Below are 9352 nucleotides of genomic sequence, written 5' to 3' on the forward strand. Positions count from 1 at the left end.
TATATATATATATATAGGTTGGCGCTATCAACATGGCATGAAAACAACAAAAGAAACAGAAATATGTAGTCCGAAAAAGGCATGTGCCGAAGCAGTAGCATGAAACTGCAATGGCGTAAACAAGATGTCATTAGACATCGTGATTCCAGATCAGGGGCGCTTAGAAAACTAATCAGAGAAGGCGAAATGCTTGTGGCAAAATGGCAAACGTAACACAGTGCGATACAGAGCATGCAGTGGTTACACAAAAGGCAAAAAAATGCATGCCCGAGAATGATTCACAGTTATGAAAAAAATTAATAATACTTGGAAATTAACCAATGTAAATAAAAACGCACGTATCACATGTTTGAACGTTTACGTCGTTTAAAAATAGGACACCAGTCATGGCCCCATTGATATTTTCAAGGTCGTCGAACGGGACGAATTACGACAGACAGGTTAATTTTCCTACGCTTTGATTAATGCCTGACGAGGCAGCTTTAAATTTATGAATTAGGAACAATTCCCTGACTTCTCGATCGTGGTGTGGTCTAAATCCTGATTACAATGCTGTAGCCTTTAGTTTATCAAATGAGCGACCCTGAACGTTTGCATGCTTGGATAATGGCAAATTAGGAAGACTGGTGCTATGAGCTTTGTGGTTATTAAAACGCAACCGAAATGATATCGCAGTTTCCCCAATATACTGAAGTAAGCATATAGAACATTCAAGCAGATAGACAACATTTTTGGTGTCGCATGTGTAATTGCCTTTTATCTTTACCTTGGAATTAGAAGTGGTGCTTACGGCTACTTGTGACGTAGTCATTTGGGAACTAATTTTAAACCGGAGATTTTTGCAAGGCGAACAGCCGTTAAAAACTGGAGTGGCTATTTTGGAGGAAGTTAAGAGGTCACATAAGTTTTTAGCACGCCGGCAGACTGCTCTCGGTGGCTCTTGATACCCTTCAAACGCTCGCTCTGAATTAAGATATTGTGATGCTTTTCAGAATGCGTGTTACGTTGGGCACTGATGCTGAGTAAGTTAGCACAAGTTAGCACAAGTTAGAGAAGAAGCTTGAAGCCACGAATCAGGAGCTGCTGCGCCGCGGCAGCGGGAACGCCGGCAGCCATCCAGCCGCGTCGGAGCTGCAGCAACCGAAGCGTCCGTCGCATCGCCAGACATGGAAGCCGGCGGTCGTACCAAAGTTTGGGAGAGAAGACTCCGTGATTATATTCAAGCCTAGAGAAACGCTCAACTTAGCCGACTACAAAGGAAACAACAAAATAGGAGAAGCCATCTACGCGGCTGCGGGGATCCCTCAAGCTACGAATGAACTCGCCATCTGGCCTGCCTGGGACCACAACATCATAAAAATTGGCATCCAAAATCCGCTATGCATAAGACAGGTACTAGCCGTAGAAAGCTTGAACATTGACGGCAAGATGCGTGCGGTTCAGACTACCTGAAACCGACCGAAGACACCAGCCGAGGGGTCATCCAGGTGGACCCCAAAGTTACCGATAAAGACATTTCCGAGGCCATCCATTCGCCCGAAGCCAAAGTGATCGGTGTGCGAAAACTAGGGAAGTCTAACGTCGCCGTGCTCACGTTCTAGGAACGCACAGTGCCTTTCAACGTGTTCTACTAGGGTGAAGCTATCCCGGTCCGTCTCTACCGGAAGACAACCCCGGCCTACACCCGATGCGGCGTCGTCGGACGCAGTGTAGACGTTTGCCCGAAACCAAAACAAAACCGCTGCCATGCCTGCGGAAAGAACGACCCGGAAGATGGACACGAATGCAAGCCTGAGTGCCTTATCTGCGGGGAATCCGACATCACAGGCTCCAAGGAGTGCACCGGAAAATACAGACATCCCAACACCAACACTGCCGCCGGAGCCAATGGCGGAGGACGCAAAGTTAAAGCAAGCAGCACCCACCAATTGAACAAGACCACCCCACCCGGTGGACCGAGAGGTGGCGGAGGAGGCAATCGCTCAGCGGCCATGACCAAAATTCAGGGGGGCACTTTGTTGACCTAAAGTGCGGTGAGGCGAAAGCCTTAAGCGCAGTGTTGCTGCTTGTATCACTGATGCGTTGTCAAGATGTTAGGCTGTATCACGGATGCGTTGTTAAGATGTTAGGCTTCGCCTCTAAGAGTGAAACGCGGCAGAATCTTGCAACGCTGCCAGGGAGTCCCTAGAACGCCATCATCCGTTCGGTAGTGCGCCTTGGTCGTCGGTAAATTGTTTTTTCAGGAAAGGAAATTATCTGTCTCGCATATCTGGGTGGACACCTAAACCTCGCCGTAACGGGAAGGGAGGAAGATGGGATTGAATGAAGACACCGTATTCACTAGGGTGGTGGTGGTGTAAAACATTTATTTATACTATATACAAGAGAGGTATTTCTTGGACCGTGCCTGAAGGGCCCGGCCCTCACAATCACTAGGAGGGATCCCTAGTCCGGGACCCCTGTGGCCTCCGCGGCGGCCCAGGCTCTTGTCACCACGGCTCGTTGGTCCTGGAGAGTTGAGCAGCTGAGCAGGGCAGCCTCCCAGTCCTCTCGGATGGGGTGGGGGTGGGGTGGGAAAGCAGAATTGGCAGGGCATGCGCGCACCATGTGATAGGTGTCCACAAACACTTCCCCACAATGTGGACACTCGCCCGAAAAGGCCGAATTGAAATGTTTGAGCACTGCCGGGCACAGTACCGTGTTGGTGTAGAGGCGAAGAAGCCAACGCTCCTCTGTCTTCTTGAGGCCTTTACGGGGGGGTGGGTATCGGCCGTGAGCGTTTTGATACCAGAGAGAGAACTAGACGCGTCTTTGTTGATTCCAATTCATCGAGCTGGCATGGCGGAGTGGTAGCGTGCTCGTCTCGCACTCCGGAGACCGGGGTTTGATTCCCGTTCTCGACTAGTTTCCTACTCGGTTTTACTTATTTATCTGACCACACTAGAAAGGTTAATTAGCCTAATTAGGTAATTAAGCAATTAACTCAACTCATTCCCACTTACTTTGAGCATCACTATACGATCCCTGTAATTGGTTGCATGATTACTAGCCAAAGTACAATTGGCCCCGTTTGAATTCGCGCGCTGTGACGTCACGACCGTTTCGACCAATTGAAAAGCGTGACATTTCTGTCGACAACTTCCGCTTACAACGATGAGGCATTAAAGGCTTCCGCCTTAATAAAGAAGACGTAAAGGGCAGGAAGTTAGTCGCAGCCATAGCCGACGCAGCACAACCACCCTCACGGACCCGCTGTACCCGACTAAAATAGGAAATAGCGTCTCTCGAGACACGTGTCCAGACCTCTCGCTAGTCCGGAACGCTAAAAATTACGAATGGCGCAATACAGAAGAAACTCTCGGCAGTGACCACTGCATCCTACAAATCGCATTAGAATCAAATAAATTACGGAAAAGGAGGGGAGAGGCTTGCGTGACCGCTTGGACGAAGTTCAGGGAAGTGGAAACCCCGGAACTGGGTGTCGACGCGGCAAGCTGCGAGGATTGGGCCAAAACGCTAATTGAAACAAAAAATCGCTTCACGCGCAAATTGCAGACCACAATGGCACCCCGGCAGTAGACGACCACCTCTTGCACTTGTGGGAAGCCAGGAGATCTCTAACTAAGAGGTGGAAAAAACAAACATAATCGTAAGCTTAAAATTAGAATTGCCAGCTAACAAAACAAGTGGAACAGTACGCATGGTCTCTAGCCAAAACCAACTGTATATCTAGATGCGATTCCCTACAAGGCACCCACAGCACGAAAGGTACATGGAGCTTCCTCAGGTGTCTCATTGAGCCTAATAAAACCAAAGGCGAACAGAGCAGAAATTTAAGGAGGGCACTCCACGACTTTCAAGGAACAGACGAACAACTCGCCGTCAAACTGAGAGCAAGGTACTTATGTACGACTGTAGACTATGATGAGGAGATAAGGACATACACCGGAGAGGAAAATTCAAGGTTGGACGCAAAATTTACCGTCGAGGAAATCAAAGCCGCAATGATGAAGATGAGGCGACGGAAGGCACCGGGAGAGGGCAAGATTACGGTCGGCCTTCTGGCCAACCTCAACGATCAAGCTCTAGAAGAGAGTAAAGTTTCGCTTGCACCAACCAAAAGAGAATAGGTTCTTTTTATCTTCCTTTCTTCCTTTGCACCAGGGGTGCCCCGTCGTAGACGGCTTTTGGGTGACTTGAAGGCTGAAGGTCTATAGGAGACGATACTTGCAAACAACAGAGAACTTGCAGGGGATATAAATTGAAGCTTTATATACAATAGTTTACATGTATATACAAGTTGAGCAGTGAGCACAACAGCAACATGGAACTGGCTAACATTTAGGGGAGGCCCCTACTCGGCATAGCCGAAGATGCGTTACATCTATCTCCGTAGCCCAGAACCCTTTTTCCGGGCTCCGGGACCCAGTTTTAAAGACACATGAGCCCGACCCACATTCATGAGTATCCAATCGTGTCAACCTCTCAACACGATTGGTTCTTAGCCGTGTGGCCCGCCCTCCAACTTCCTTAAGGCCCATAACTCTCTCTCAAATGTACATATTGTAAAAAGGGCATCATTTTCACCTAAAACATAGTACATTCCGAGAATGCACACACATACGGATTGGCCCCCTGGGTTACGCGCCCCGCCCCACACTTCCACCGTACTAAACAAACTCCCTCCCCTATGGAAAGAAAAGCGCAATACTTACAAACAACATAGCAAAACACTCCCACTATATCAGACTAACTCTCTCCCCTAAAGAAGAAAAAGCAAAACACACAAAACAACATAGCAAGATACTTCCACGGGTACGTCTGTCTCGCCAGTACCCGTGACCTTGACGATTCCCGGGACTAGGGCAATTATCGGCCCCAACCCAGCTGCGACCGTCGCAAACAACACCCGGGATCGCAGATCCACTTTCCGATAAGAGTCGGATCACAATGGACTGCCGACCACACCAGCCGTCCTCCCGGGTCCGGGCGGCGACATAAGTCAAGTGGCCGCCACTCTCCCCAATTAAGCAGGTGGCTGTGCTCGTTCTGTCCGGTGGTGTGTTCTGCGCGCTCCCGTTTCTTGAGACCGAGTTGTCGAGCCTCGGGGCTATACCGGACGCCAGCCAGCTGCACCGCCGCCCACAGCTCCCATTCAACCGGACGCGCCTGGCCCCGATTCGTTCAGCAGTGTTCTCTTTTCAAAAGAAAAGCGGTCGAACCTCCGAATGAAGCGTTCGAATCTTAATTGGGCCGCAAGTGGTGTTTGTCAAGCCGCGGTGAGCATTCGGCGTACGATGAAACTGCGGCGTTGACATTTTTATGGCTCTTGGCTCTTTGTGCACTGGCAAAAAGCGGCCCCGGCGAGAAACACACGTCCTTCCCTGAAAGGGGACAATGGGAGGCTTGGGTGAGCCGGCCGCTCCCTCTTTGGCTGCTGCCCGCTTTGCGCCCTCCTCGCAGCGCCCCCGCCGGGGGCTCTCCGGGGTCTGCCGCGGCGACACAGGGGACAGAAAGATGGGCACTCCTAATGAGACCGCGCGCATCCACAGATCTCCTTGGGGCCCGCTCAACGGCGAAGCTCCCCTCCCTTAGCCGCGAAGAATGGAGGGGGGGGGTAAGGGGGGAATAAACACACATGGCGCATGCAAGCCCTCTACACGCCCCCCTCAAAATTCATCTAAGGGTTGCAGCACCCTTAGATGAATAAACGCGCACAAAAAGAGGGCTAGTGGCTTACGTACAATGAACACAAAAACGAAACTAAGCACAGACTTCAAAAGTAAGAAGGTTTCATGCATGCTGAGCTCGTAGTACGGGTGTCCCGGTCCATTGGCTGTGCTTACAGTCAGTGCCCCACACGCGCGTACACGTTTGATACATTCAAACACAGCGCCTAGACCGAAGTCCAAGTTGTCGCGCTGCAACCGCATACACCTGCGCGCACACCCTCGTCCTGCTCGCGAATGAGCACACATACACACAGCCACTTGCAACTGAAACACTCGTATGAGGTCCGCAAGTGGCCGCGTGAGCCTCCTTGGTCGCACCGAGTGTCCCTGTGTGCATTCGTGTCGTCATGTGTTATCAACGAACACGGTTAACGGCTAACGGTCACTCAGCTCATGCGCCTGGTGCCGCCACGGGGCGAGAATTCAACAGCTGCTGCCCTCCAGGATCCAAAACGTCCTGGTCCGCGATGGGTTCGAATCCCCGCGCACGTGATGCCCCTGAGGGTACGCTTTCTCCGGCGTGCCAGTACAAACCGCGCGCTGCGTAAGGAGCATAGCCCCTGCTCGGCCTAGTAACCATACCACTGCGGCCGGTTTGGCTGCACTTGCTTTGGTGTACTGCCGCACGGAACGTATTGCTCCACGCGCCGACTTTCGGCGTGAAAGCCGCGCACCTGCCTCCAGCTACTCTGCCTCGCTTGGAGCTATTTGCACCTTTGCTGCACGGGCCAACCTTGAAATTGCCGCTCCCTGCTTGATCAGCGCTAGCCGGCTTCGTGGCATCGTCTGAGGATGCATGAGCTTCCTCGCAGTCACCTGACCCGAATCTGCCTTTTGGAGAATCGCCACGCATTTCCCTGTCCTCGGATGACCTGATCGGACCCTCATTGAGTGCGTTCGACAACTGCTCGGCACTGGTCGGCGAAGCAGGCCCACCTCCGCTCTCTGCCTCGGATGAAAGGCTCTTGCCACCCGTAACACTGCGCGGCTCTTCCTGCCCTATGCACGGCACCGTGTGCCGTTGCGGCACTGCTAGGTCTCCTCCTGACGCTAGCTCCGTGTCGGAGGTCGCAATCTCATTCACAGTATCTGCCGGAATCAGACCGCTGTCCTGCTTATTTTCGGACAACCTGGTCCCGACTGTCCCCGGATCATCAGAATTTGGCTGCTTCTTTTTGTCGCTAGCCGCCTGCGGTGGCGGAAAATCTGCGATACCTTTGCGCCCCCCGGGAATGTCGTCTTCATGGCCTGCGCTTTTCGCGGTCTTTCCGAACGAAGAGGTGTTCCTGCCTACCGGCCGATTGCTTACAGCGTCCTGACTGCTTCTTTATTGGCCTGCGCTGGACAAGCATATCAATTTGCCTTCCAGCGCAGGCGGCCTCACCTCTCGGGACTCTGAGCAGTTCTCCCTGGCTAGTTGACTAGCTCTTCTGGACTCCTTGAGCTTAGCCACCTCGAGCCCTAGCTGCTCAAGCTTTGCTGTTATCACCTCCAAATCCTGAGGGAGCGCACGTGGCTCTGCAATTTGCGCCTGCAGGTCCGCTAAGCGCGCCTTCCATAATTCCAATTGGTCCCTCACATTGAGTGTGGGTTGGCATAGATAGCCCTCCATACCGCTTCCGTACCCCTCGACTGTCCTAACGGCTCGAAACACAAGAACAGGGACGTGAACAATACGACCAAGGAAACTCACAGTTTCGATGCGTCGTTCCTCATTGCCAGCTCCTTGCGGTCGCGTCCACAGCCACTTTCCGCACGCTGCGGTGAGCTTTCGCACGCCGCTTTTCCGGTGCCCGTCGCCGTCACCTTGCTTTGAACCGCAGGTGATCGTCGAGTCTCCGCCTCGACGCGCTGCTTTCCTGACCGGAAGCCCTTACGCGCCGCCGCACTACCGCTGAGGTCCTTGCCGCTCACTTGCTTGCTCTTGCTCCTGAAGTTGTCCGCCTGCGATCAGCTGCCACTTGCTGTCCGGTGTCCCCGACAGTCGCCGCTCCACTGGAGACGATGGCAGTTGACTTCCGATGACTGGACCTGGCTTCCTCGACCGCTGCAGCTTCTCTCCGTCTGCACCTGCTTCACCCAAACCGCCGATTCTCGACTTGTTGAAGCCTGGACGTCTCTCCTTTCTTGCCTTCCCTGTCTTTCCTGTGCTTTCTTCTGACAGCAACAGGATCCTGTCGACTGCGCCAGTAAAGTTTCGCTTGCACCAACCAAAAGCGAATAGGTTCTTTTCATCTTCCTTTCTTCCTTTGCACCAGGGGTGCCCCGTCGTAGACGGCTTTTGGGTGACTTGAAGGCTGAAGGTCTATTGGAGACGATACTTGCAAACAACAGAGAACTTGCGGGGGATATAAATTGAAGCTTTATATACAATAGTTTACATGTATATACAAGTTGAGCAGTGAGCACAACAGCAACATGGAACTGGCTAACGTTTAGGGGAGGCCCCTACTCGGCATAGCCGAAGATGCGTTACATCTATCTCTGTAGCCCAGAACCCTTTTTCCGGGCTCCGGGACCCAGTTTTAAAGACACATGAGCCCGACCCACATTCATGAGTATCCAATCGTGTCAACCTCTCAACACGATTGGTTCTTAGCCGTGTGGCCCGCCCTCCAACTTCCTTAAGGCCCATAACTCTCTCTCAAATGTACATATTGATGCGGGTAGACGACTACAAAGAGCGATGGCACGAGTGGGAAGAGTAGAAGACGACAACGAAGTTTGGACTGTGTTCTCGGAGCCGCTCGCAGCTGTTCTTGTCTATTTGTAAACATCTGTAAATATATTCTTTTCCGCAACATATTTGGTGGAGGTGCGGATTTGCCCTACGTCTACCGACGACGGAGCTCCGCAGCGGCCGCCAGTTGCCTTCACTCATCATGACCCAAGACGCCGTCCAGCAAACCTCAGCCCCGGCCATGACATCACTCGTTCTTTCTCCCCCTCGTGACCCTGGGACATTTTCTGGTACCGACAACACTGACGTCGACGACTGGATCAACATGTACGAGCGAGTGAGTACCTACAACCGCTGGGATCCGACCCTTATGCTCGCAAATGTAATATTCTATCTAAAAGACACCGCCCGGGTCTGGTATGAGACGCACGAAGACCATCTGACCAGCTGGGACGTGTGCAAAGAGAAACTCCGCGAATTATTTGGACGGCCGCTCGGCCGACCGCTTGCCGCTAAGAAGGACCTCGCCTCCCGAGGTCAAACATCTACGGAGTCCTATGTGTCGTACATTCAAGATGTGCTGGCCCTCTGTCACAAAGTTGACGCCAACATGCCCGAGTCTGACAAAGTCGGCCACGTGTTGAAGGGAATCGCCGACGATGCCTTCAACTTGCTCGTATACAAGAGCTGCACTACAGTCGACGGAATTATTAAGGAATGTCGACGCTTCGAGGAAGCCAAAAGCAGGCGTATTAGCCAGCCGTACACACGCCTCCCCAACACGGCTGCGACTTCTTCATGTGAAGACCTGCGACACCGGGAAGCTCCAGCGCCCCCAGAAAATGTGACCCGCATCATCCCACGCGAGCTCGAAGCTATGTCCCCTGCCCCCCTGCATCTACATGATGGCGACAACCGCTTGCCTACCATCTCTCTGGTA

The sequence above is a fragment of the Amblyomma mixtum genome, chromosome 8, assembly GCF_055824585.1.
Source record: "Amblyomma mixtum isolate Tamu chromosome 8, ASM5582458v1, whole genome shotgun sequence".
NCBI classification, from domain to species: domain Eukaryota; kingdom Metazoa; phylum Arthropoda; class Arachnida; order Ixodida; family Ixodidae; genus Amblyomma; species Amblyomma mixtum.